Source organism: Emys orbicularis, chromosome 11, assembly GCF_028017835.1.
Source record: "Emys orbicularis isolate rEmyOrb1 chromosome 11, rEmyOrb1.hap1, whole genome shotgun sequence".
In the NCBI taxonomy this organism is placed as follows: domain Eukaryota; kingdom Metazoa; phylum Chordata; order Testudines; family Emydidae; genus Emys; species Emys orbicularis.
In genome coordinates, this window is record NC_088693.1 from 75,231,486 (window position 1) to 75,259,328 (window position 27,843).

Consider the following 27,843-nt stretch of genomic DNA (forward strand, 5'->3'; position numbering starts at 1 on the left):
TCCTTTGGGTCAGGTGTCAGCCAGGTTACCTGAGCTTCTTAACCCTTTACAGGTAAAAGGATTTTGGAGTCTCTGGCCAGGAGGGATTTTATAGTACTGTACACAGGAGAGCTGTTACCCTTCCCTTTATAGTTATGACACGCCCCCCAAATCACAGATAGTGTTGGACAGCTGGTTCCACACTGGCTGTGATTTCTTCCTGGAGCTCTAGGAGAAAACAGAGTTAATAAGACACATGCACCTTTAGACATACTACTCATTATATAAAAACTAACAATATGTTCCACATTCCAAGAACAATTTTTAACCAGTTGATTCTGGGAAACTTTCCCGGGAGAGTGCATCAGCCACTTTGTTAGAAGCCCCTGAAATGTGTTGTATTTCAAAATCAAAATCTTGGAGAGCTAAACTCCACCGAAGAAGTTTTTTGTTATTCCCCTTGGCGGTACGAAGCCACTGTAGCGCAGCATGGTCTGTTTGTAGTTGGAAACGCCGTCCCCAAACATATGGGCGTAGCTTTTCCAGCGCGTACACAATGGCATAGCATTCCTTTTCGCTGATTGACCAGTGGCTTTCCCTCTCAGACAGTTTCTTGCTGAGAAACACGACAGGATGGAATTCTTGATCCGGTCCTTCCTGCATTAAAACTGCTCCCACGCCCCGCTCGGATGCATCTGTGGTTACTAGGAACGGTTTGTCAAAGTCTGGGGCCCTTAGCACAGGGTCAGACATGAGTGTCGCCTTAAGCTGGTTAAAGGCCTTTTGACACTCATCAGTCCACTGAACTGCATTTGGCTGTTTCTTTCTGGTTAGGTCTGTCAGCGGGGCGGCGATTTGGCTGTAGTGTGGTACAAATCGCCTATAATATCCGGCCAAGCCTAAGAAGGATTGGACCTGTTTCTTTGACTTTGGAACCGGCCACTTTTGGATAGCATCCACTTTGGCCTGTAGGGGATTTATAGTTCCTTGATCCACCTGGTGCCCCAGGTAAGTCACTCTGTTTTGGCCTATTTGACACTTTTTAGCCTTAACAGTTAGTCCTGCCTGCCAGATGCGCTCGAAGACTTTTTCCAGGTGCTCCAGGTGTTCTGTCCATGAATCAGAAAAAATGGCCACATCATCGAGGTAGGCAACTGCAGATTCTCCCAATCCTGCTAGGAGACCATCTACAAGTCTTTGGAAGGTGGCAGGTGCATTTCGCAACCCGAAAGGGAGTACATTGAATTCATACACCCCTGCCTGGGTGACGAAGGCTGACCTTTCCTTAGCGGGTTCATCTAGTGGTACTTGCCAGTACCCTTTGGTTAAGTCTAAAGTAGAGATGAATTGGGCATGTCCCAATTTCTCCAATAGCTCATCTGTGTGTGGCACTGGATAGTTGTCAGGACGAGTTACAGCATTTAGCTTACGGTAGTCCACGCAAAAGCGTATTTCCCCATCTGGTTTGGGAACTAGAACCACTGGAGATGCCCATGCACTGTTAGAGGGGCGGATTATACCCATCTGTAGCATGTCCTGGATCTCCCTTTGTATAGCAGTTTGGGCATGAGGTGACTCCCGGTAGGGTGGGGTTCTAATTGGGTGAGCATTACCTGTGTCAATGGAGTGGTATGCCCGTTTGGTCCGTCCTGGAGTGGCTGAGAAAATTGGTGCAACGCTTGTGCACAGCTCCTTGATCTGCTGTCGCTGCAGACGTCCAAGGGTCGCGGAGAGGTTCACCTCTTCCACGCCACCATCCCTTTTTCCTTCATAGTAGACACCTTCAGGCCACTCCGCGTCATCTGTTTCCTGGGCTGTAAACTGGCAAATGTTTAATTCTCTGGAATAAAAGGGCTTAAGAGAATTAACATGGTATACCTTAGGCTTTATGTTGGAGGTGGGGGAGGCTATGAGATAGTTAACAGCTCCTAGGCTCTCCTGGACCGTGAATGGTCCTTCCCACGACGCTTCCATTTTATGGGCCATGACTCGGTCTCCTACTTTGAAGGACCGTTCTCTGGAATGTTTATCATACCAGGCCTTTTGCTCTTCCTGAGCATCCTTTAGGTTTTCTTTAACAAGGGCTAAAGAGTGTCGGAGGGTGCTTTGTAGGTTGCTTACAAAGTCTAGAATGTTAGTTCCTGGAGAAGGCGTAAACCCCTCCCATTGCTGCTTCACCAACTGTAATGGCCCCTTAACCTCGCAGCCATAGACAAGTTCAAATGGTGAAAACCCTAAACTGCGCCTTGGTACAGCCCTGTAGGCAAAAAGCAACTGCTGCAACACTAGGTCCCAATCATTGGAGTGTTCATTTACGAATTTACGTATCATGGCCCCCAAAGTTCCATTAAACCTCTCCACCAGGCCATTGGTTTGATGGTGGTAAGGGGTGGCAACCAAGTGATTCACCCCATGAGCTTCCCACAGGTTTTTCATGGTCCCTGCCAGGAAATTAGTTCCCGAATCTGTAAGGATGTCGGAGGGCCAACCTACCCTGGCAAAAATGTCTGCTAATGCCTGGCACACACTTTTAGCCCTGGTGTTGCTTAAGGGTACTGCTTCCGGCCATCGGGTAGCAAAATCCATGGAAGTCAGTATGTACTGCTTTCCTCTGGGTGTCTTCTTTGGGAAAGGACCCAGAATATCCACAGCTACTCACTGAAATGGGACCTCAATTATGGGTAGTGGCTGGAGAGGGGCTTTAACCTGGTCTTGGGGCTTTCCCACTCGTTGGCACACCTCACAAGACCGGACATAATTAGCAACGTCCTTGCCCATTCCCTCCCAGTGGAAGGACTTCCCCAACCGGTTTTTGGTTCTGTTCACCCCAGAATGGCCACTGGGATGATCATGGGCTAAGCTCAAGAGCTTTACCTGATACTTAGTGGGAACTACCAACTGTCTTTGAGGATGCCAGTCTTCCTGGTGCCCACCAGAAAGAGTCTCCTTGTATAAAAGTCCTTGTTCTATAACAAACTGGGATCAGTTAGAAGAGCTGAGAGGCGGTGGGGTGCTCCGTGCCGCCGTCCAAGCTTTGTGAAGGCTGTCATCTGCTTCCTGCTCGGCCTGGAACTGTTCCCTTGATGCTGGAGACATCAGTTCCTCCTTGGACTGTGGACTGGGGCGTGGTCCCTCTGGAAGCGATGCAGGTGCTGGGGCTGTTTCCATTGACTGTGAACCGCTGTCCGATGGTGCACTATGTGGTATTTCAGGCTCTGGCTGAGCCTCTTGGGTAGGGTTATCTGCTGCTTCTGCCAGTTCAGGCTCGCTGGTGCCCTCTGGCGTTGGAGTGGTAGATGGGTTTGCAAGCGCTGGACTCAGTGCTGGCAATGGTTCTGGTGCTGGCTGCATTGCCAGTTCCGGTTCTGGGACTGGCTTTGGCTGGGTCTCTGGGATTGGATCCACTACGGCTGTTGCAGTCATTGGCAGGGGATCCGGTTCCACCACCTGTGTTTGGGTCTCCGGTAACACAGACGGGGCCCTGGTGGACGGCTCAGGAACAGGGATGGGGGTGAAAGCTTGCTTAGCCTGGCTGCGGGTGACTATTCCCACCCTCTTGGCTAGCTTCACATGGTTGGCCAAGTCTTCCCCCAGTAGCATGGGGATGGGATAATTGTCATAGATTGCAAAAGTCCACATTCCTGACCAGCCCTTGTACTGAGCATGCAACTTGGCTGTAGGCAAGGTTACAGACTGTGACATGAAGGGTTGAATTGTCACTGGAACCTCCGGGTTGATGAGTTTGGGGTCCACTAGGGATTGGTGGATAGTTGACACTTGTGCCACAGTGTCCCTCCAAGCGATAACCTTCTTTCCGCCCACTCTCAAGGTTTCCCTTCGCTCCAAGGGTATGAGAGAGGCATCTGGGTCTGGGGATCTTTGGTGTGATTGTGGTGTAATGAACTGTAATCGATTGGGGTTCTTGGGGCAGTGAGCCTTTATATGTCCCAGTTCATTACATTTAAAACATCGCCCTGCTAAGGTATCACCGGGGCGATGTTGGTTGGTGGAGACTGGTGTGGTGGGGTGAGAAGGCGTCTGGGGTTTCCCTTGGGATGTAGGTGGGGCCTTGGGTTGTCCCCGGTGGTAAGGTTTTGTTTTGGCTTGCCGCTTCTGATATTCACTCCAACTGCTACTAGTTTTTTTCTTTTCTGCCACCTCCACCCATTTGGCTCCAATCTCCCCCGCCTTGGTTACAGTTTTGGGCTTCCTATCTAGGATGTACCTTTCTATTTCCTCAGGAACACCCTCTAAAAACTGCTCCATTTTTAATAGGGAAACCAGATCTTCCAGAGATTTAACATTTGCTCCTGATACCCAGGCATCACAATTTTTGTCAATGTGGTAGGCATGTCGGCTAAATGACACGTCTGGTTTCCACCTTAGGGCTCTGAACCGCCGACAGGCATGCTCGGGTGTTAGCCCCATTCTGAGTCTGGCCTTGTTTTTAAAAAGTTCATAACTGTTCATGTGTTCCTTAGGCATTTCAGCCGCCACCTCTGCTAAGGGTCCACTGAGCTGCGGCCTCAGCTCTACCATGTACTGGTCTGGAGTGATGCTGTATCCAAGGCAGAACCTTTCTAAATTTTCTAAGAAGGCCTTAGTATCATCGCCTGCCTTGTAGGTGGGGAATTTTCTGGGATGGGAAGTGGTACCTGGAGAGGGGTTGCTAGGATTGGCTGGTATATCCGGCCTAGCCCTTGCTAATTCCAGTTCATGCTTCCTCTCTTTTTCCCTCTCCTCCATCTCTTTTTCTTTCAGCTCCATAGCTCTCTTGTGGGCCTCCTCTTTGGCTTTCTCTTCTCTTTCATGGGCCTCCTCTTTGGCTTTCTTTTCAGCTTCTTGCTTGAGTTTTTTTAATTGAAGCAGTCTCTGATGGTTTTTTTTTCATTTTCTTCTGCTTCTAGTCTGGCCAGTTCTAGTTTGTTAGCTACTTCTTTAGTAGTCATTTTCCTGTTTTCTTGTGCTGGGCCATACCCCTCTGCAGTTGACTGAAACTGGGATGCACTCAGCTCAGGCTGCTGCTGAGGTAACAGAGACTTTCTAACTAGCTATCCCCGAGAGGTAGAAAGAAAAAAAACAATTCAGCTTGTAAATTCCTTTTACCAGCTGTTTCCTCACTGATTGAACCCTTCTCTTAACAAAGACCCTTGTTAAAAAAAAACTTAACACCTCTGCCTTCAGGCAAGGAGAGATAAGATATGCATCTACCTTCAGCTCTGCTTTCCAAGCAGCTAGAAAGGAGAAAAAAAAATCTTACTGGCTTTTGGTTTAAAATGATCCCACCGCTCTGCCACCATGTCAAGGCTGCTTCCCCACTTTGAACTTTAGGGTACAAATGTGGGGGCCTGCATGAAAACTGCTAAGCTTAACTACCAGCTTAGATCTGGTCCGCTGCCACCACTCCCAAAGCTAATTCCCTTCCCTGGGTAGCCTTGAGAGACTCTTCACCAATTCCCTGGTGAATACAGATCCAAACCCCTTGAATCTTAAAACAAGGAGAAATTAACCATCCCCCCTCCTTCCTCCCACCAACTCCTGGTGGATCAAGATCCAACCCCCTTGGATCTAAAACAAGGGAAAATCAATCAGGTTCTTAAAAAGAAGGCTTTTAATTAAAGAAAAAGGTAAAAATCATCTCTGTAAAATCAGGATGGAAAATAACTTTACAGGGTAATCAAACTTAAAGAGCTCAGAGGACCCCCCTCTAGCCTTAGATTCAAAGTTACAGCAAACAGAGATAAACACTCTAGCAAAAGGTACATTTACAAGTTGAGAAAACAAAGATAAACTAACACGCCTTGCCTGGCTGTTTACTTACAAGTTTGAAATATGAGAGACTTGTTCAGAAAGATTTGGAGAACCTGGATTGATGTCTGGTCCCTCTCAGTCCCAAGAGCGAACAACCCCCAAAACAAAGAGCACAAACAAAAGCCTTCCCCCCACCCATGATTTGAAAGTATCTTGTCCCCTTATTGGTCCTTTGGGTCAGGTGTCAGCCAGGTTACCTGAGCTTCTTAACCCTTTACAGGTAAAAGGATTTTGGAGTCTCTGGCCAGGAGGGATTTTATAGTACTGTACACAGGAGAGCTGTTACCCTTCCCTTTATAGTTATGACAGCCCCCACTCCATTAATGGCCAGAGCCCCTTGCCCAAGCAGAGTCTTCTCCTCCCTGCTTCACTCCATGCTGGAACCTAGTGCCTCATCCATCCTCACAGCACACAGCACAATTTGGAAGAAAAGCCTTCTTCTGGGAAAGAGTCCTGACTCTCTACTGCAAAGACAGGCCTCAGGCCTTTGGGCTGCTGCATCCAAAGGTTCCCAACAAGAGACAGCAAAAGAAAAGGGAGCATAGATCTGTAAGTGCCCTTCGGTTCAGGGAGCAGATATCTGCCCACAGCCTTCTGGAAAGTGGGTGCAGCTGCCCTGCCTTCTTCCCTGGAACTCCTGAGAGACCTTCTCCAGGTCCTCACTTCCCAACATTCACCGGACATTGCCTTCTTTCGTTGGGCCAACTGGGATGTGGAGGGAAGCCTGATCCGTGTGCCTCTTTGGTCCGACTCTTTGGGATCCCAAAGCTGACTCACGCTCTCACACAGTTTCTTTGCATAGAAGCACTGAGTTGTGGAGATCTCTTATGACTCTTTCCAGGGCCATTCATAGGGGGGCACTGGGCCTGGGACAACCCCCCCCCTCCGTCCACCTCCCACCCCCACTCCACCCCTTCCCCCAAGCCCCCGCCCCACCTTTTCCCACCACTGCTCCTCCCCCACCCCACCCCGATTCCTCCCCTCCTCCCAAGCCCCCGCCCCCTCCTCTCCTGAGCGACGCTGGGAGCCGGCGAGGTGGGATATAGCTTAGCGGGGCTGGGAGTACTGCTGCTGGCCCCGGCACGGCCCAGGTCCTGAGTCCCCCTGAAGTGCAGGGCCCCCCAAAGCACAGGGCCCTGGGCAACCGCCCCAAACCATCCAAAGACAGGACGGCTCTGGCTCTCTCCAGCCAAGTCTCAGTTCCCTCTCCTGAGCACAGTCCGGTGTAGAACAAATGACAGGAATCTCCACTAACACGAAAAGCAGGAGAAAAGGGACAGAGAAGGTTCGATGTCCCCCAGACAATCCCTCTCTCAGTGAGAACCCTCTTGGTCTCACCTTCTCTTGCAGAGATGCAAACTGACGCTCTTCCGCTGCGCAGTGTTTCTCAAGTGGGCTCATTTGAAGAGGCTGTTCCGCAGCATGGCCTGGGATGGCTCCTCACAGCTCCTGAAGTGTGTCTGGAAGTGCTTGGTAGGTGAATTCCTTGTACCTTGAGAGTGGTGAATGGTGACTTGAGGGAGACCTTTCTAACCCCACACCCTGAGTACCCATCTGCTTCGGTCGAGTTGCAGGACTCTATTCCAGGCTCTCTGCTGGTTCATTTCTGCATGAGTTACAATCCCTTCACATTTTTGAAATTTTTCTCCACAACTGTCAGACCTCCAAACTTGTGTCTTTTAAAATGAAAGCTGAGGTTCTGGAGAACACAATAGTAACTCCAGAGAGGTGCTGCTATGGTGTATGGGCTCATACTGGCTGTTGCTTTCCCCTGACTGTATGCTTTGGCTTTCCTGGCCTCTTAGCTGTGGGAAGAACATGTCATTTGTATATTGTGCATTTCTTCCTTCTTTCCTCCTAGATGCAGAACAACAAGAGCCACATCCCCAAATTCCTGTTCCAGGCCTTAGAGTACCTGGAAAGCTCACAGACAACAATAAGACATTCTGCAGCCCTGTTCATTGGTAAGCAGAGCAAATTCACTTGATCTTTTTTGAACTGCTTCCTTCAAAGCCCTTTTCTAGACTTCTGGTGTGTGTGTGAGAGAGAGAGACAGAATTAACCTGTATTCCAATATGAAGGGAGCAATTTAGCTGTATTGACCGCACCAACTTCCCCTGCTCACAAAAACTCTTTGGCTGCGCCTAGTGGAAACCTTTAGCAGTTTTCAGCGAAGGATTTGAAAAGTAATGAGATCCATTGTATGTCTAGGAAATACTATCCGCCATTACTGCGACTTGTTGTCTGAAACCGTGAATGAAGATGGCATCTCCCGCCTGTATGAAGGTAAGGAAATAGCTCTGTTTGTTTTTGCCTCTGTGGGAAGTACAGGGGTGCAGCACAGGGCCTGAACACAGGTTTGAATGTGTCCCTCTCTGGCTAAGGACAGCGTTTAAGGAAGAAGGATGGTCACGCGAGCTTTCATCGAGGTCCCACAATATGTGTACGGGAGCAGGGGATAACCATCCCTAGCTCCTAGGATAGAGGTAGCCTTAGAGCTGTGTGGGGAGACTGTCTTCATAAAGGTCAGAAAGTCTCTAAAGGAAGGCTGGACAGAATTGAAAAGGGCTGTTGTTATTATTAAGCATGACGATGATGATGACAATTACCCTCTGTAGGGAAAGATTCATCACCTGCCCTCCCTGTAATGGAGTGATTGCAGGCCAGGGAACCATTCAGAGGTTATCAGCTCATAGGAAATCCCCTAAGTGCACATGGGAAACATCTTTCCCTGTGACCTCTTAAGGAATGAAGGCACAGGGCCACAAAGGATTTCAGTCTAAATTCCTTTGCGGATCTGTGCATAAATGTTTGATGATTTAACATCTCTGCTGTTGTCACTTTTTTGTTACATCCCAAGAACAATTGCCCCCACCTGCCTGTGTTTTAGTGTGTGGACGTGTGTGTGGATGTGTGTGTGACCGGGTGTATGCTGGAGGAGGGGGAAGTTACACACGGATGGGGTCTCCTCTCTGTCCAAGGCTATTTTAGGAGTAGCAGAGTTGTTGTTTCTGTGCCCCCAGACTCTTGGGTAGCTAATAGCATGTGGCGACGGCCATCTGAAGGGGAGGTTTCCTAGGCACCAGTCACATCAGCACCATGGGGCTTTCAACCCGTTTCCTCTTTGTTTCAGCTTTTCAGGAAGTCCCTTTGACATCTGACAGGACCACAGGGTGCATCCTCAAGAGACATTACAAATGGCTGCAGAAGCTTGGAAATCTCATGTCGGGTTCTGCATTCGACTAGGGAACCGGGACCGACACAGAAGACCTCTTTGTCCTGCTATGGTACGTACAACAGATGCTTATCAACTTTTTGGTGTCCCAAGCCTCTGTTTCCCAGAAGCTGGGAATGGGTGACAGGGGATTGATCACTACATGATTACCTGTCTGTTCATTCCCTCTGGGGCACCTGGCATTGGCCACTGTCAGAAGACAGGATACTGGGCTAGATGGACCTTTGGTCTGACCCAGTCTGGCCTTTCTTATGTTCTTATATTTGGAACCGGGACTGAACAACGAGGTGGATATTGGCAGATGACACAAAATTATGTAGGTTAGTCAGGCGTAGAGAAGACTTTGAAGCAGTTGAAAGGGATCTAATGAAGCCATGTGACTGGGCAGCACAATGGCAGATGAAAACCAGTGCTGACAAAGGCAGGGCCATATGCATGGAAAGCAGTGAGGTGAACGATTCCTACATATCGCTGGTGTCGGACACCAAAGCACGGTTGGTTGGGCCCAGTGGTGTGAGCAGTGGCAGTGGGGCCTAGTGGTCAGGGTGGTGGAGGTCGAGCCGAGGGGAGCCAAGGGTTGGAGCTGGAGTCAGGAGTCAAGAGCAGGATTGGAACAAGATGGGGAGTAGGGCCAGGGCTGGATTAACGATTCCCGGCCAATGGGAGCTGCGGGGGGCGGAGCCTACAGACAAGACCAGCACCCGGGACAGAGGTTCCCGGTGTGGTGCTCGTCGCGGCAATGTGGCTCGGGGGGGGGAGAGGAACGACAACGCGTGGAGCCGCCTTGCCCCCACCCCAGCCAGGCAGAGCCGGCCCGGCCGGAACGCAGCACGCAGGGGCTTTAGTGGCTGCAGCACGGGGCCCCCCTTAGCCCTACTCCTTTCATGAGTGCATCACTGCCCCACTTCTGCCCCATCCCCACACACGGTTACAGGGCAGAACCCTGTAGCTGAGCTCTGAAATCTCTCTGACTGTAATGAAGTTACTGCAGAGTCAGGACAACCCCACCTTTGGGCTCCATGTCTGACATCTCACCCCACTGCACCGAGCCCGACATTCACAGAGCTTCTCGCATGTGATTCCCTCAGTCATCGGAGCCAGGCGGGGAGAGGAGACATTCTCCCAGACTCCCTTCAACCATTGCCAGCCCACAGGGCAGCGGGGCTTGCGGGGGATGGGTGCTCTCTTTAAGCAATGCCCGCTCTCAGGGAAGTTGCAAATGAGCTTTAGCAAAGTGGGGGGCTTTGTGCCATGGAAAACTACCCTGCTTGAAGGTTTTGTTCTTCTGATTTGTGTTCCTGTCCTTTCTCCCTCCCACAAACATCTAGAGGCTAACAGGAGCCAACTGAGCCCACCGCTGATCACATCTCTTGTGAGTCGCCAAAGCAGCTGTTGCATGGGAAGGAGGAGACAGAAGAGGCAGAGCAGGATGTGCCGGGGTGCACCAGCCACACATAACCCCATAGTCTAGGCGGAGGAAGCCAAGCCCCTCCCCAGCCCTGCCGGACATGCTACAGCTGGAGCACCAGTGTGAAAGGGAGCCGCTCTGTCTAGACAGAGCGCTGAAAATGGAGGATGCACATTGTAGGCTCCAGTCCAGAAGCAGCTGAAGCCCCTGAATGCAGAGCCCTGAGGAGCCGAGACCCAGCCGCATCCCCAGGGCCCTGCAGACGTGCAGGGGAGATCGGAGTCTCTGGGATTTTCCCACGCCGGGAGCCCAGAGACCCCCAGCCCATGGCCTAGAGACATCTCGTAGGAAGTAACCTGGGTGAACTAGCCATTGTCATGCTGAGTGACGTCAGATGTTCTGGTTGGATCCCCATTGACTCATTGGCAAACACATTGGCCATGGACAAGGCCTTGGGCTAGGACCTGGTGGAGTAACCAGTGCCCGGGTCCTCTGCCCTGGCCGCCATCCGTCCTTGGGTGGCAGCCCACGTCCCCAGTGTTCCACTAGACTGCACAGCCCTAAGAGGAGCGGCAGCCACCTTGTCTCTGAACTCTCAGCCAAACAGCCCTGCGCTGAAGGGCAGCGATATTGACTCTAGTCTCTGGGCCACACCGCCCCGACGGAGAGGGCGGCCGCACGGACTCTGGTCTCTGGGCCACACAGCCCTGACGGAGAGGGCGGCCACACGGACTCTGGTTCTGGACCACACAGCCCCGACGGAGAAGGCGGCCGCACGGACTCTGGTCGTTGGGCCACACAGCCCCGACGGAAAAGGCGGCCACACGGACTCTGGTCTCTGGACCACACAGCCCCGACGGAGAGGGCAGCCGCACAGACTCTGGTTGTCAGGCCACTCGGCCCTGCGTGGGCAGGCAGCCATTTTGACTCTGACCATTAGGCCAATCCACCCTGAGGCTAAGGTCAGTTATTTGGTTTCAGCCATGGCACCTCGCCCCGTCACCCCTAAGGCATCGCTCATCTGTCACCATGAGACTGACCCCATGACATAAGACTTTTGGGGTCACGATGCAAACATGAGCGGAAGCAAGGAGTGGCATGTGAGCCCTCTAAGAGCTCCTCCCACTCCTCTACCAATCTGGGGGTGTTTTATCTCCATCGATCTGCCTCAGGAATGTATTTGAACAATGGGGGAAAGTTCTGGGGCAGAGTGACCCATCCGGAAGTGGGTCATGTGACCCCTCCGAGAACTCCTCCCAGTTGGGGTGGGCCTCATCCCCTTAGGACCAACCAGAGAGGGGACTTCACCAAATAGGGTAACTGCCGTGGTGGGGAGACCTGCCTGCGAGAGGGGCCCATCACCCCTCCATGAAATCCCCCCACCGTCCTCTACTAATCGGTCAGGGTTTCACACACACCCTTTAGGCCATCCCAGAAGGGAAACGTATCGATCAGAATAGATAATGCCCGGAGGTCTAGGCAAGAAGCCGCCGATCTCTGGAGCTCCATGTTTGCGTGGCTGGCAGCATCGCCCTGGAAGTCGCAACACAACTCTGCGTGGAAGAGGCCGTCTCGTTCCAAGGGTGTCTTTTGCAGAAATCACGGCCTAGACCTTTGGGCTATACCTATTCTGATTTGTATATGTTTCCCTTCTGAGATGGCCTAAGGCGGGAGTGAAACCCTCACCAATTGGTATAGGGTGGTGGGGGGACTTCTTAGAGGGATCACGGGATCATTTTGTGGGCAGGTCACTCCACTACAGCACTTCCTTGTTTGGTCAAATCCCCTCTCGGGGTGGTCCTACAGGGCTGACGCCCACTTCAATTGGTAGAGGACAGAGGGAGGAGTTATCAGAGGAGATATACAACCCCCTTCTGGATGGGTCACCCTGTCCTGGTCAAATCCAGTCTCCGGGTGTGTAAAATGCCGGTTGCCCCTGCCAAATTTTAGTAAAAGAAGGGACGAAAGGCATGGACCTTTTGGGTTATCTATAAGGTGGCCATCTTGGACTTTGGAAAAAATGTTGTGACCTTTTGCCATTTGCTATATTATTTTGGGTTGGGAAGCACACTCCCACGCACGGATTGAATCCGTGTAGATAGGGTCTAACATCCAGGCAGAGACGACGCAAAGAGGGATAGGGAGGGTTTTTAGTTAGGTCTATACTCGCCTGTTCCTGTGTCCAGCATAGAAGTCCATCCCTAACGTCCAATGTCAAGAGAGCAGCATCCATCCATCGCTGTCACTGCAAGAGAAAGTAGAGAGAACATCAACATTACCACATGGGTGTAATTGTTTGTGAGAGTGGAGCATTTCCAGAGTTAAAGTTTTGTTAATCCGCCACTTTTCTATCCTATCCTAGCCCTTTTCCCCATAGTAAATAATGTCTTGTTTGTGTGGTTACCACTGCGTGGCCTTATTTTCTTGTGCTAAGGCAAGCTCTGATAGACGAGCTTTACAAAGGGGACCATGTGGGAAGAATTTACTGTAAGATTCCCCGCATCTTCTGAATGGGGTTTGGGTTCTGCCCTCTTTAAAGGAAGGAAAAATCCTTACAGGTGATCCTACGGGGCTGAAACCCACTGTGATTACTTAGTAATCTGTCCTACTCACCATGATGTTTGTGACCCTGTGTATCATAGGGAAGTAGCCATGGGGCATTATGAATCTTTTGATTTAAAATGGACACTTGTGGTGTACAGACGAAGAAGGACAACTTTTCAAATCCAATGTGCACAGAGATTGTATGGACACTGAACGTATTGAGTACAATACTTTTATCTTTAATCTGTTCATTAAACAAAGACAAAGGAGCAGGGTTAGGAGGCTGGGCACTGACTTCCCCAGGATCATTCCTCTCCTAGTAATTCCCATTACAAATCTCCTGTCAAGGAAGAGCCTGAGGAAGTGTGATCAGTGGAACTACCCAGAGCACCAGAGAAATCAGGGCCCTGAGCTGAGAAACAACAAGCCCCAGCCAGTTCATATTAATTCACTGTCCTCAGCACAGAAACCCCGGAAGCACCTGAGGATTACTTGAAAGGTTTTGAGAGGGTTGGCCCTGCAGAGTTAGAGATGAAGCCTATTACGGCTGGTAAGTCAATGACAGAGTAGACACGGGATGGAAAGATACAGGGACACAAAATTCTCTGGTTAAGTCGAGTGTGTTTCCAAAATCTGACCCGTTGCCTGGCGCAATGGCAGAGCTTGTGTTAAGAAGACGATCTAGGAGTTTTGTACCTCTAGCCATGGTGCACAGAGAAGATGATGGTTTACAAAGTGATTGACAAGTGGGGGCGGTGGACGACTTCCCCGCTGACATGCTTACTGGGAATTATTTTTTCATGTGGCTACGGGTGTGGATGTGGTCACCCACAGCAGAAATGCATCTTTGTGTTGAGATCCCAGGGAGGAGGGGGAAATCCCAGAAGCTAAGAGAGACAGAGAAAGTCTCTTTGACACCCCAGCAGTAGAGAGAAGCAGCGTGTCTCCAGCAGCAAAGGGAGGTGCCGAGATGAACTCCTGCCCAGTGCCCTCAGAGACAAAGGGGTCGAAGAGGTGCCTGTCACTGAACAAGCTGTTCCAATTGTTCACAGTCAGAGTTCTGCAGGTGAGGAAAGCATAGACCTGGCCCTAGAGAGCACCACGGATGGTGGCTTAGAGGGGGCCCCAGGAAAGGAAAACAGGGAAAGGCCTATTGAAAAAGATGGGGAAATGTCTAGAAAAGCTTCAGTGGGAGAGAACGAAAGCCCTGACCAACCCTCTCAGCAGGTGAGTGTGCCCAGCCAGGACCCTGGGGAAGTCATGTTGTAAGCACAGGAATGTCCTCATGCTGGTCACCTGGGGATGGACGCCCCACACAGAGGGGTTGACTCAGCCTCTACCTGCCCCCAACACTCCTCCCAGGCCACCAGCCTGGAACTCAGTCTCAGAGAGTGAACTGTGTAGCTGACTTTTCAGAGGAAAGCAGTCACACAGCCAACCCCTCGGGGACATGGGGTGGTATGCCCAGACGAACATCACACTTATTGTGGCCGCGCCGGAGGCAGGGAGCCGTCACCCCAGGGTCACCCCAGAGCTGTGGGCTTTTGCAAGACACACTTCCCCTTTTCACAGATTTTTCGGCTGCTGTTATACCAACTTTGGATCTAAATTTATCCCTCCCCCTTCCCATTATGGGTGCCAGAAACCACAACCCCTCCACCCCTCTGTCCATCTCTGTCTCACACCACTGTGCTAAGAATAGCATCTGCAGCGACACTACCTGAGAAGGAGGTTGGCCAGGCCCCTCCACCCACAAGCTCCAGGGCGACTGCTAGGCCCAGCCAGGTCAGGAAGGTATCTCTGCCCTGCTGCAGGAGGTGATGAGGGGAGTGGGGGGGACCAGACAGCTGCAGGAGGGGATGTGATTTCCTGGGTGTGGCAGAGAGCTGGCTTTGCTCTGACCGCAATAGATTTGGCCTGGAGATTGCAGATAAACCATCTGATGGGAAGAAAGGGGCCGAGCACATCACGGGCTTCCTGGGGCTGCAGCCTCCGGCGCTGTTCCTCATTCCGCTCGCACTTGGGCCTCAGACTCGGTGGAGCTCAGCACCAGGGCGTTGGTGGCAGCGCTGAGGGGTCCCCACTTGCCCATCATGGCATCTGCTCTCATCATCCTCCTCCTTGGTGAGTATCGGAGACAGCCAGGGCGCATGCCCAGGATCTGAGACCAGGGTGTGTGCCCATGGGTGTGTGTGTGTGTGTGTGTGACACTAGAGCAGAGGTGGGAAAACTATGGACCGCGCGTGGGACCCTCCTGCCCGGCCCCTGAGCTCCTGGCCCAGGAGGCTCGCCCCCGGCCTCTCCCCTGCTGTTCCCCCTCCCCCGTGGCCTCAGCTCACTCTGCCGCCACCATGCACTGGGTGGCAGGGCTGCGAGCTCCTGGGGCAGCACATCTGCAGAGGCCGGCCTGACCCGGTCTCTGTGCTGCGTGGTGGCGTGGCTGGCTCCAGCCAGTGTGGTAAGGGGGCAGGGAGCAGGAGGGTTGGATAGAGGGCAGGGGAGTTCAGGGTGGTGGTCAGGGGGATGGATAGGGGTTGGGGCGGTCAGAGGGCGGGGAACAGGGGGGTTGAATGGGGGTAGGGGTCCCGGGGGGGCAGTCAGGAAGGAGCAGGAGTTGGATGGGGTGGCGGGGGGCAGTCAGGGGCGGGGGTTCCGGGGGCTGTCAGGGGACAGGGAACGGGGGGGGGTTGGATGGGGCAGGAGTCCCGGGGGGCCATCAGGGGGTGAGAAGCAGGAGGGGTCGGATAGGGAGCGGGGCCGGGCCATGCCTGGCTGTTTTGGGAGGCACAGCCTCCGCTAATCGGCCCACCATACAATTTTGGAAACCTGATGCGGCCCTCAGCACAAAAAGTTTGCCCACCCCTGGACTAGAGCGTGTGCCCATGGGGGGGATCTGAGACCAGGGTGTGTGTCCATGGGGGGAGGGATCTGAGACCAGGGTGTGTGCCCACGGGGGGATCTGAGACCAGGGCGTGTGCCCATGGGGGGGATCTGAGGCCAGGGTGTGTGTCCATGGGGGGGATCTGAGACCAGGGTGTGGGATCCAGTGGCTCTGGGATCTGGTCCCTAACCTGCCGTCTCCTCTCCAGGCTGCTGGCTGGCCAGGCAGAGTGGGGTGTCGGGAGGTGAGTATCCATGGGGTGGGATATGGGGGAATGTTACCATTAAGGATGGTGGGGAAGGGACAGGGAACAGAGAGCCAAACCCTGAACCGTTACCCCAACCTCACACTGACCCCCTCAACCGCTGTTCCCAGGTCAAAGGGAGTCCCACATCCTGCCGTGCAGGACCCAAAATATGCCCCCCCCCCGCACCAGACCCAGCCAGGCCTAAAAAAAGTCCCATCAAACCACTGCCTGCTCCTCTTCTAGAGAGTGTGAATCTAGAGTGCCCGGACTGACTGCAAGAGAGATAATCTTGATTAGCCCTGGGAAAGCCAAGATCAGAATCCAGCCCTGCCCCCAGGGGTGACTCCAGATTGGCACCGGTGGGGGCGGGGTGGAGCTGAGATCAAAACCCAGCCCTGCTTCCTGTGTAGTCAGGGGTAGGGTTACCATATTTCCACAATCAAAAAAGAGGACACTGGGGGGGGGAAGCCCCGCCCTGGCTCCGCCCCCATCCAGTCCCTCCCACTTCCCACCCCCTGACTGCCCCCCTCAGAACCCCAACCCCCCTTGCTTCTTGTCCCCTGACTGCCCCGACCCTTATCCACTCGCATGAGTGGCAGGGTTGTAGAAATTTTGGTGGTGCCCAGAACCCACCCCCCCACACCTGCCTAAGGCTCTGGGAGGGGGGTTGGGTGGGGGGAGGAGGTCTGGGGTGCAGGCTCTCGGCTGGGGCAGGGGGTGGGTGTGCAGGAGGGGGTGAGGGGTGCAGGCTCTGGGATGGAGTTTGGGGGTGGGAGGCGGTGCAAAGGGAGGGGGTGCGGGCTTTGGGAGGGATTTGAGGGCAGGAGGGGGTGTGGGAAGGCGGGAGGGGGGTTGGGAGAGAGTTTGGGGATAGGAGGGGATGCAGGGGTGAGGGCTGTGGGTCTGAGGATGAGGGGTTCATGATGCAGGAGGGGGCTCAGGGCTGGGGCAGAGGATTAGGGTGCGGGGGGATGATGGTTGGGACTGAGGATGAGGGGCTCATGATGCAGGAGGGGGCTCAGGGCTGGGGCGGAGGATTAGGGTGCGGGGGGCTGAGGGCTGGGGCTGAGGGGTTTGGGGCGTTCGAGGGGCTCAAGGCTAGGGTGGAAGGGCAGGGTAAGGGCAGCCTGTCTTCCCATTAGTGGATGGGGGACGCTAGGACCCGGGGTCAGCAGATGCCTCTGGCTCTGGCAGTACAAGCAGGCAAGCTAGGGGGCAGGGCCGGCTCTAGGTTTTTTGCTGCCCCAAGCAAAAAAAAATTTGGCTGCCCCTGCCCCCACTGCACCCTCCTGCCGCCCCAGCCCTGGGTCACTGGTAACTCGCTCCCAGGGCGGGTCATTCAGCAGGAATTTTGGATGTGCACAGAACACAGACAGGACTGGTTCCCATATGGTTACAGAACTGCAGTAAAGTGGAACAATTTTCAGCTTGTGTGATTGAAGGCTATCTGGATGCATATTATAAGACTGTCCTACATAAATGAGGAAAAGTTGAGGTGCCTTTATTATTCTTTTGTTCCATTCTTTGTTTCTATGGGGAATTTGCCAATGCAATATCACTGTCTTCCTTTTAAACAAATAAAACTAAAACTTAAATAATAATAATAATAATAATAAAAAAGCAATGGCTGTTGAAAATAGCAATTCCAGTCCTAATAACCACTGGGAAGCATTTCTTGCTCAATTTATTCTACTTTTTCTACAGCAAGTTACAGTGGATCAGTACATTTGATTTGGGAGAAATGAAGTAACAGCTGCCCAAATTGAGCTTGAGCACTCCTGAATTTTGAGGGTGTTCAAATCTGGAAGGCAGGTGCTGGATTCGCTTTCTGAATATTAGCTAAATCTGGAAAGGAAAAGTCAATTTCTGCTTCCATGGCTCAGAAGTGTAAATCCTCCTACGTGCCTGGTACTGTATCTAAAGCTGCCCAGTCTAGTAGAGCCTCCCCTCCCTTACTTTTCATTTTAAATTCTAGTGGGATCCACGTACCTGCCTTGCTAGGCTTCAGATAGAGAGGTGCAATGTCCATTTAATCCACCCAATTCTTTCTTTGGGGGAGAGCCCAGGGCTGGGGCAGCAGGAGATGCGGGTGGGGGGAGAGCCCAGGGCTGGGGCAGCAGGGGGTGCGGGTGGGGGGAGAGCCCAGGGCTGGGGCGGCAGGAGATGCGGGTGGGGGGAGAGCCCAGGGCTGGGGCAGCAGGGGGTGTGGGTGGGTGGGGGCCAGGGCTGGGGCGGCAGGAGATGCGGGTGGGTGGAGAGCCCAGGGCTGGGGCAGCAGTTGGTGCGGGTGGGGGGAGAGCCCAGGGCTGGGGCAGCAGGGTTTTGCAGGTGGGGGGCAGAGCTGGGGCAGCAGGGGGTGTGGGCGGGGAAGAGTCCAGGGCTGGGGCAACACAGGGGTGCGGGGGGAGCCCAGGTCTGGGGTGGGGGGCGGCAAAAAACCTAGAGCTGGCTCTGTCCCTACCATTTACAGCAAGCTGCAGCATGAGGTTTCAGTTCCACACTCCTTCCCTTTCCTGTTAATTGCGGCCAAGGGAATGCTGGGAAATGTAGTTCTTTCCCTGCTCCAGGGCTGGCTCTATAGGCAGGGAGCTAACCAAGGAACTACAGCTCCCAGGGCTCCCTGTTGGTTCTCAGCTCCCAGGCTGGATTCTTGTGCTGCTGCAAATTTGCCACCCCAAGCACTTGCTTGCTTTGCTGGTGCCTAGAGCCGGCACGGGGGGGGGGCCACGGGGGGAGACGCACGGGGAGGGGTGGCAGGTGGAGGCCGGGGACCCATCCAACACTCCCCCCCTCCCTGACTGCCCCCCCGGACTCCCCTTACCATTCTGGCTCCACGTGTTTGCAAAACACACTGCCCGGTGGGTCGGTTTGTGTGTTACACAGGGCTGCAGACAGAGGGAGGGGGGAGCAGGGGAGGGCTCTGGCTGCTGGAGGCCAATGGGAGCGGGTCAATCGGCCAAGCCGCCCAATCAGCAGCCGCACTCTGCATGGAAGGGAGGGAGGGAGGCGAGGGAGAAAATAAACTCTGGACATTTTAACCTTGTTACCAATTCCTCCCGGACAGCTATTTAGAGACGCAAAAGCCGGACATGTCCCGGGAAATACGGACGGATGGTAACCCTAGACATACTTGTGGAAAAGGACGGTATCTCTTTAAGGCAAAATTCAGCCCCTGCCTCTGTAAGGGCCAAGGGTTTGAATCCAAGGAGCCTTCAGGCTGAACATGCCTGTGTGTGAAGATGGAAATGACCCGGCTGGCTGGGGGCGGGGGTGTCTTCCCCTTGCCTGGCAGCACAAAGGAAGCAGCGGAAAGAACGCTGCTGGTGTCAGGGACACCTGGACAGAGGGAGGAGTTTCTTAACCCCCAGAGCCCACGTCACAGCCCTTCAGGAAAGGGGGCTGGAGAAGGACTCAGTCCTGGGGGTGAGGGCGTCAGGTTGACCCCAAGAGGGAAGATGGGCTTCTTGCAGATGTGCAGCCCTGGGGTCGGGGGACAGCTCCATACAGGGCTTGCCAATGTGCAGCAGCACCCTGCATCCCCCCCTCACCAGAGTCTGCGACCCCCAGGGCCGTCCCTTACCTGCTGTCCCGGTGGTGCCCCAAATTATGGTGACGTGAACATGCAGACGCTGGGGAGGGGAGGTTACCTGGTTACCACGACCAGGGCCATCCCTAGTGGGTGCGGGGCCTGGGACAACCCCCCGTCCATGCCAGGCCCCACCCCCACCTCTTCCTGCCCCTGCTCCACCACCACTGCAACCCTCCCCCAAAGCTCCCACCCCTGCTCTGCCCCCCCACCTCTTCCCACCCTGCTTCACCCCCATCCACCCTTCCCCCAAGCCCCCTTCTCCGAGCGACGCTGGGAGCGCAGAGTGGAGCAGGCTGGGGCCGGGTCGCCCTGCTTCCCGCCGGTGAGTGCGGGGTTGGGCCCGACCCCTGCTCCTGGTTCCAGGCCCCTGCTAACCCTCTGGGTCGTCCTGAGCCCCACGCTTCCGCATCCCCCTGAAGCACGAGGCCCCCCAAGGCGCGGGGCCCGGGGCCACCACCAGTTCCTCCTAGCCACGGCTCCCCGCTCCCCACTCCACAGCAGCCAGGCATTTAACCGCCTCCCTGCTGGACTGTGCCAGGTAACGTACCATGGGGAGGGGAGGGCAGGGGGAGAGCGTGGGGGGGTCCGAGATGGGGCAGAAACAAGTCACGTGGGGGGCACGTGCGGGGGGTGGGGGGGTTGCGTAGGGCCCCATAAATTCTAAGGCAGCCCTGGGGACACCACAGCCCCAAGACTGTGACTAGATGCAGGATCCGTGCTGAAGGGACCCCGGAGGGAAAAGAAGAGCCAATAACTGAAGACAGACAAAGGTTCAGGAATGAGGTAAAAGTCACAATGGGGATTGTCCAAACCAACTTCAAAGGCCGAGGGTCTAAACAAACGGCACGGGATGCCATCAATCCTTGTGAATGCTCTTTTGCAACGCGTGAATTGACGTTAATGTTTACCCCTGTGAAAAGGGATAAAATGCCCAATTCTTGGGAAGGGAAACCATTTCCATCCTGCTCATGCTTACTGCTGGCAGAAGGCAGGGAAAGACAGAGATTCCATCATTCCAGACCTGTCAAGGTATAACACATCCACTGCTTTCCCCTCATCCACAGAGCCAGTTATCTCGTCATAGAAGGCAATTAGGTTAGTCAGGCGTGACTTGCCCTTGGTGAATCCATGCTGGCTGTTCCTGATCACTTTCCTCTCCTCTAAGTGCTTCAGAATTGATTCCTTGAGGACCTGCTCCATGATTTTTCCAGGGACTGAGGTGAGGCTGACTGGCCTGTAGTTCCCCGGATCCTCCTTCTTCCTTTTTTAAAGATGGGCACTACATTAGCCTTTTTCCAGTCATCCGGGACCTCCCCAGATCGCCATGAGTTTTCAAAGATAATGGCCAACGGCTCTGCAATCACATCCGCCAACTCCTTTAGCACCCTCAGATGCAGCGCATCCGGCCTCGTGGACTTGTGCTCGTCCAGTTTTTCTAAATAGTCCCGAACTACTTCTTTCTCCACAGAGGGCTGGTCACCTTCTTCCCATGCTGTGCTGCCCAGTGCAGCAGTCTGGGATCTGACGTTCTTTGTGAAGACAGAGGCAAAAAAAACCATTGAGTACATTAGATGTTCCACATCCTCTGTCACTAGGTTGCCTCCCTCATTCAGTAAGGGGCCCACACTTTCCTTGACTTTCTTCTTGTTGCTAACATACCTAAAGAAACCCTTCTTGTTACTCTTAACATCTCTTGCTAGCTGCAACTCCAAGTGTGATTTGGCCTTCCTGATTTCACTCCTGCATGCCTGAGCAATATTTTTATACTCCTCCCTGGTCATTTGTCCAATCTTCCACTTCTTGTAAGATCTGTGTTGTATATCGACCTGGGTATGTGGCTGGTCCTTTAGCATCTGAAGAACCCTTTTGTTTGATGAAATTGGCTTCAAATAACCACTCAGCAGTAAATTCAGTGTTTTTGGTGGCAATAAAAGGACTGGAATGCCTAAGGAGATTGCTTTTCTGACTTCTTGTTAGCCAGTGGGGTGAAACAGAAGTTTACTTTGGTTGCTGGTTTGGTATCTCTTATCAGAGAATGACCACTGCTTTTTGGGGGTGCCTGCCCCATTTCTCAGCACTTTGTCCTGAATTTATTATTCTCAGTTGTGACCCACTAAGGGCTTCTCTACACCACGCAGCTCTTAGCGACAAGGCTGGGTCGACACTGTCTTGTCGCTAAAAGTCAGTGTGCGTGAACGCTCTTTTGCGGTATTTTGTTGGCACTTTTGCTGACAAAATACTTTCAGCCCCGTGAGCGGCATAAGCTTTGTTGGCAGGAGAGCGCTCCTGCCGACAAAGCCGCGTTCACACCGCCGCTTGCGTTGGCAAAACGTTTGTCTTTCGCGGGGGGCTTTTTTAAGTACCTGCAAAAGAGAAAAGTTTTGTCGAGAACCGTGCAGTGTAGACATACCCTTAGGCACAGTGAGAGATGGCTTTTGCTCTTTTGCGTACTGCTAATGACAGGGAGCTAACACAGGAGAAAGAAGAGGCAGGCAGGCTGACCACAGTGGCCAGGAGGAAGTGAGAAGAAACAACAGATGAGTGGCTGGAGAATGTGGGCATCAGTCTTGCTACCTCTTGCATGCAAAGCACAAGCTCTACCGCTTGAGCTAATTCCCCACCTCTGGCTTGTGGGTAAGGCACCCGCCAGGCAAAGTGAGGGCTCTGGGGTCTGAAGTGGAACAGAGCGTCAGATGGGGGGACGCTTATAGTTGGGGAAGGGGTCCCGAGTCCTGGATCCCAGCCACACGCCTCGGCACAAAGACCAATGGTCCCTGCAGGACGTGTGTGATGGGGATAAGAGTTAGTAATAAGAATAAGCAACACACTTAAGAAGAGAATATGACTTTTATCTAACCCAACATAGCCAGGAGCAGACCCAGCTCACGATCCTCAACCGGACTCACACCAACTCCGGGCCCAGGGTCCAGTTAACAGCCCTCCCTTGGCCTGGCTGGACACCCACAGACACATGGCCACACGCAGCCCTTCCCTGCTTTGGCTCACTCCAAGCTGTCTGTACGTGTCAATCATGGGCTGCGCTCAGGAGGCCGTGTGGGAGACCAGTTTGCAGTTCCCTGACGGAGAACTACAGTTCACATCAAAAGGTGACCTAACAATGATCCCGGGTGAATAAGTGAGCTCACGCTCCCTGGACACAATAAAAAGACATGCTCCTACTGGGGTCTCTTCTATATAACCATAGAGACTAACAAATGTATTTGAGCATAAGCTTTCGTGGGCTACAGCCCACTTCATCGGATGCATGTAGTGGAAAATACAGTAGGAAGAGATATATATACACAGAGAACATGAAACAATGGGTGTTACCATATACAACATAAGGAGAGTGATCAGTTAAGGTGTGTATGGGGAGGGGATAGCGAAGGGCTGTGTACGGGCAGGGGGTAGCTCAGGGTGCAGGGAGGGGGTAACTAGGGGCTGTGTGCAGGCAGGGGGTATCTCAGGGTGCAGGGACGGGGTAGCTGGGGCTGTGTGCAGGGAGGGGGTAGCTCACAGTGCAGGGAGGGGATAGCGAAGGGCTGTGTACGGGCAGGGGGTAGCTCAGGGTGCAGGGAGGGGGTAGCGAAGGGCTGTGTGCAGGCAGGGGAGTAGCTCAGGGTGCAGGGAGGGGGTAGCTAGGGGCTGTGTGCAGGCAGGGGAGTAGCTCAGGGTGCAGGGAGGGGGTAGCTAGGGGCTGTGTTCGGGTAGGGGGTAGCTCAGGGTGCAGGGACAGGGTAGCTAGGGGCTGTGTACGGGCAGGGAGTAGCTCAGGGTGCAGGGAGAGGGTAGCTAGGGGCTGTGTTCGGGCAGGGAATAGCTCAGGGTGCAGGGAGAGGGTAGCTAGGGGCTGTGTACGGGCAGGGGGGTGCTCAGGGTGCAGGGAGGGGGTAACTAGGGGCTGTGTGCAGGCAGGGGGTAGCTCAGGGTGCAGGGAGAGGGTAGCTAGGGGCTGTATATGGGCAGGGGGGCTCCCGGTGGAACTCCCAGCTTCAGGGGGCAAGGCCTTGAGACTCCGGGCTTCAGCCTCCCTGCTGCTCCTGGCTTGGGGGGAGGGGAGGTTTGCTGGCTTGAGCCCTGCGCTGCTCCTGGCTTCAGCGCTGGGGCTCGCTGCACCAGGTTTCAGCTGCGGGGCTCCCTGGCCCCCCTGAAAGGGCTCGCGGCCCCGGACCCCCGGCTGAGAACCGCTGATCTAAACAAAACAAATTTGGTAAAACCACGGGTCCGAACAGCAATGGCCGAGTCTTGGGGTTAGTCCTCCAGCCCCAGGGGAAAAGCTTCAGCCGGCCCCTGCTGCTCCCCTCCCAACTGCACCTGTGTGGCAAGGCAAACATGGATGATCAGTGCCGCTGGCGCCAAGCCTCCCTCCCCACCCACTTCCACCGTGGCTCTTTGCCCACATTGTGCCCCATGGGGGAAGCCGGCCATGCTGGCCAAGCCTGAGCTCCATCTTCACCCCCACCTGCCAGGCTGGCTGAATGCAGAGCCATGTGGCCAATGGCAGGCAGAGATGGTGTCTGGGCTCCTTCCCCTGCAAGCCAAGCCCAGCTGCCGGTGTCCTGAGAGCCCCCTCACATGCTCCAGCAACAGCCACGTGCCGATCGGGGGCAGCCCTGGGCTGGACTAGAACACGGTTCAACAAAGAATGAGATGGGTTCCTGGAGGAGAGGTCCGGGAATGGCTGTTAGCCAGGCTGGGCAGGGAGGGGGCCCCTCGTCTCTGCTAGCCAGAGGCCGGGAATGGGCGACAGGGGACGGGTCACTGGACGATCCCTGTTCTGCTCAGTCCCGCTGGGGCCCCCGGCACTGGCCGCTGTCGGCCGACAGGACACGGGGCCAGATGGACCCTTGGTCTGACCCAGCCCGGCCGTCCTACGTTCTATGGGCAGGGGCTTGTGGGGCTGCAGCCCCCCCTAACTGTGTATCCTAGGGTTACCATATTTCAGCAAGCAAAAAAGAGGATGGGAGGAGCCCCGCCCTAGCCCCACCCCTACCCCTGTCCTGCCCTAGCCCCGCCCCATCCTGCCCTAGCCCCGCCCCTGCCCTTCCCACTTCCCCCCCTCAGAACCCCCAACCCTCCCCCCGCTCCTTGTCCCCTGACTGCCCCCTCCTGGGACCTCTGCCCCTAACTGCCCGCCAGGACTCTACCCCCTACCTAAGCCTCCCTGCCTCTTGTCCCCTGACTGCCCCAACCCTTATCCACACCCCCACCCCCAGACAGACCCCTGGGACTCCCACGTCCCATCCAACGACTCCCCACCCCCTGACAGCCCCCCCAGAATTCCCGACCCATCTAAACCCCTCTGCTCCCTGTCCCCTGACTGCTCCGATCCCTCTCCCCACCCCTGCTACCTGACAGCCCCCCCCAGAACTCCCAAACACCCCCCCCGCTCCTTGTCCCCTGACTGCCCCCTCCTGGGACCCCTGCTCCTAACTGCCCTCCAGAACCCCACCCCCTACCTAAGCCTCTCTGTTCCTTGTCCCCTAACTACCCCCTCCTAAGACCCCCCCCAAATGCCCCCCAGCACCCTACCCCCTACCTGTACCCTAACTGCCCAAAACCTTATCCACACCCCCACCCCCAGAAAGCCCCCCCCCCGTCTCTTGACTGCCCCCTCCAGAACCTCCCTGCCCCTTCTCCGACCCCCTGGCCCTCTTGTTGTTGGCCTTCGCCTAATATCTCTGTGAGCTTGCTCAGGAACGGCCTGAGCCGTTCGTCCGGGCACTCTGGGGAGCGGGGGAGGAGGAGCGGGGGAGGAGCTCCAGACTGCTGGAGGCAATCTGCGAATGCAGGGAGGGAGGGAGTGATCTCAGCTGCAGGGGACAGGAGGAGGGGCTCTCTCTGGCTGTCGGAGCCCCATGTAAGTGGCACCATTTGGCCGGCTGCCCTGTTAGCCGCGCGCGCTCTGCATGGGGGGCGGAAAGTCCGGACATTTACAAATTCCCCCCGGACGCTATTTTTAGCTCAAAAAGCCGGATATGTCCGGGGGAATCCGGACGAATGGTAACCCTAATTAAACTCACAACTTTGGGTTTAGTAGGCCAATGTTCAAGACACTGAGCTATCCCTCCCCCCAAGATGTAGCCGAAGAGTTGTTGGGGGCAGGGAAAGTTGGTGCAGTCAACAGGGCCGGCTCCAGGCAACAGCCCAGCAAGCAGGTGCTTGGGGCGGCCAACGGAGAGGGGCGGCACGTCCGGCTCTTCGGCGGTGGGTCCCTCGGTCCCTCTCGCAGCCGAATTGCCGCCGAAGACTGAAGCGGCGGTGGTAGAGCAGATCGCGATCCCGGCTTTTTTTTTTTTTCTTTTCGCTGCTTGGGGTGGCAAAAACACTGGATCCGGCCCTGGCAGTCAATACAGCTAAGTTGCTCCCTTAATCTTGGAATCCATGTTAATTCACACACACACACACACACACACACACACACACACACACACACACACACACACACACACACACACACACTTTTAGGATTCTGGTGCTGTCAGAGGGAACAGAGCAGCAGTCTAGAAAAGGGCTTTGAAGGAAGCATTTAAAAAAGATCAAGTGAATTTGCTCTGCTTACCAATGAACAGGGCTGCAGAATGTCTTATTGTTGTCTGTGAGCTTTCCAGGTACTCTAAGGCCTGGTACAGGAATTTGGGGATGTGGCTCTCGTTGTTCTGCATCTAGGAGGAAAGAAGGAAGAAATGCACAATATACAAATGACATGTTCTTCCCACAGCGAATAGTCCAGGAAAGCCAAAGCATACAGCCAGGGCATGGCAACAGCCAATATGAGCCCATACACCATAGCAGCACCTCTCTGAAGTTACTATTGTGTTCTCCAGAACCTCAGCTTTCATTTTAAATGACAAAAGGTCCGGAGGTCTGACAGTTGTGGAGAAAAATTTCAAAAATGTGAAGGGATTGTAACTCATGCAGAAATGAACCAGCAGAGAGCCTGGAATAGAGTCCTGCCACCCGACCGAAGCGATGGGACCTGACTACAAGGGTCAGGTCCAGGTGGGAAAAGAACTGGACCCTCAAAGGCTGTGTCAGGGCCAGCTGCAGAGGGAGTGCAGGAGTCACAGCGTTTCTAACTCTACAGCGCCTGGAGTGCAGCAGGGGCCATGGACAGCAGGAGCGGGGTACGCAGCCGATGTGCCGACCCCACACGCAGACGGAGCAGAGTCCCCACAGGCAGGACATAGAGGCAGCAGTGAGGCAGGTTTGGGGAGGGGAGAAGGGGCAGATTGGAAAACAACTAAAAAAAAACAAACCTGAGACCCTCTGGAAGGGACTGCCTCTGACTTCACGGGCTAAAGAGAGGGGAGCAGAAATTGCCCTTGGTACTCAGGGTGTGGGGTTAGAACGGTCTCCCTCAAGTCACCATTCACCACACTCAAGGCACAAGGAATTCACCTACCAAGCACTTCCAGACACACTTCAGGAGCTGTGAGAAGCCATACCAGGCCATGCTGTGGAACAGCGTCTTCAAATGAGCCCACCTGAGAAACATTGCGCAGCGGAAGAGCGTCAGTTTACATCTCTGCAAGAGAAGGTGAGACCAAGAGGGTTCTCACTGAGAGAGGGATTGTCTGGGGGACATTGAACCTTCCCTGTCCCTTGTTCTCCTGCTTTTCCTGCTAGTGGAGATTCCTGTCATTTGTTCTACACCGGACTGTGCTCAGGAGAGGGAACTGAGACTTGGCTGGAGAGAGCCAGAGCCGTCCTGTCTTTGGATGGTTTGGGGCAGTTGCCCAGGGCCCTGTGCTTTGGGGGGGCCCTGCACTTCAGGGGGACGCAGGACCTGGGCCATGCAGGGCCAGCAGCAGTACTCCTGGCCCCACTATGCTATGCCCCACCTTGCTGGCTCCCAGCATCGCTCGGGAATAGGGGCGGGGTGGGGGGTGGAGCAGGGGTGGGGGCTTGGGTGGAGTGGGGGTGGAGGGTGGGCGGAGGGGGGGGGGGTTATCCCAGGCCCAGCGCCCCCCTATGGACGGCCCTGGAAAGAGTCATAAGAGATCTCCACAACTCAGTCCTTCTGCGCAAAGAGACTGTATGACAGCGTGAGTCAGGTTTGGGATCCAAAGAGTCTGACCAAAGGGGCCCCCAGATCAGGCTTCCCTCCACATCCCAGTTGGCCCAATGAAAGAGGGCAACGTCTGGT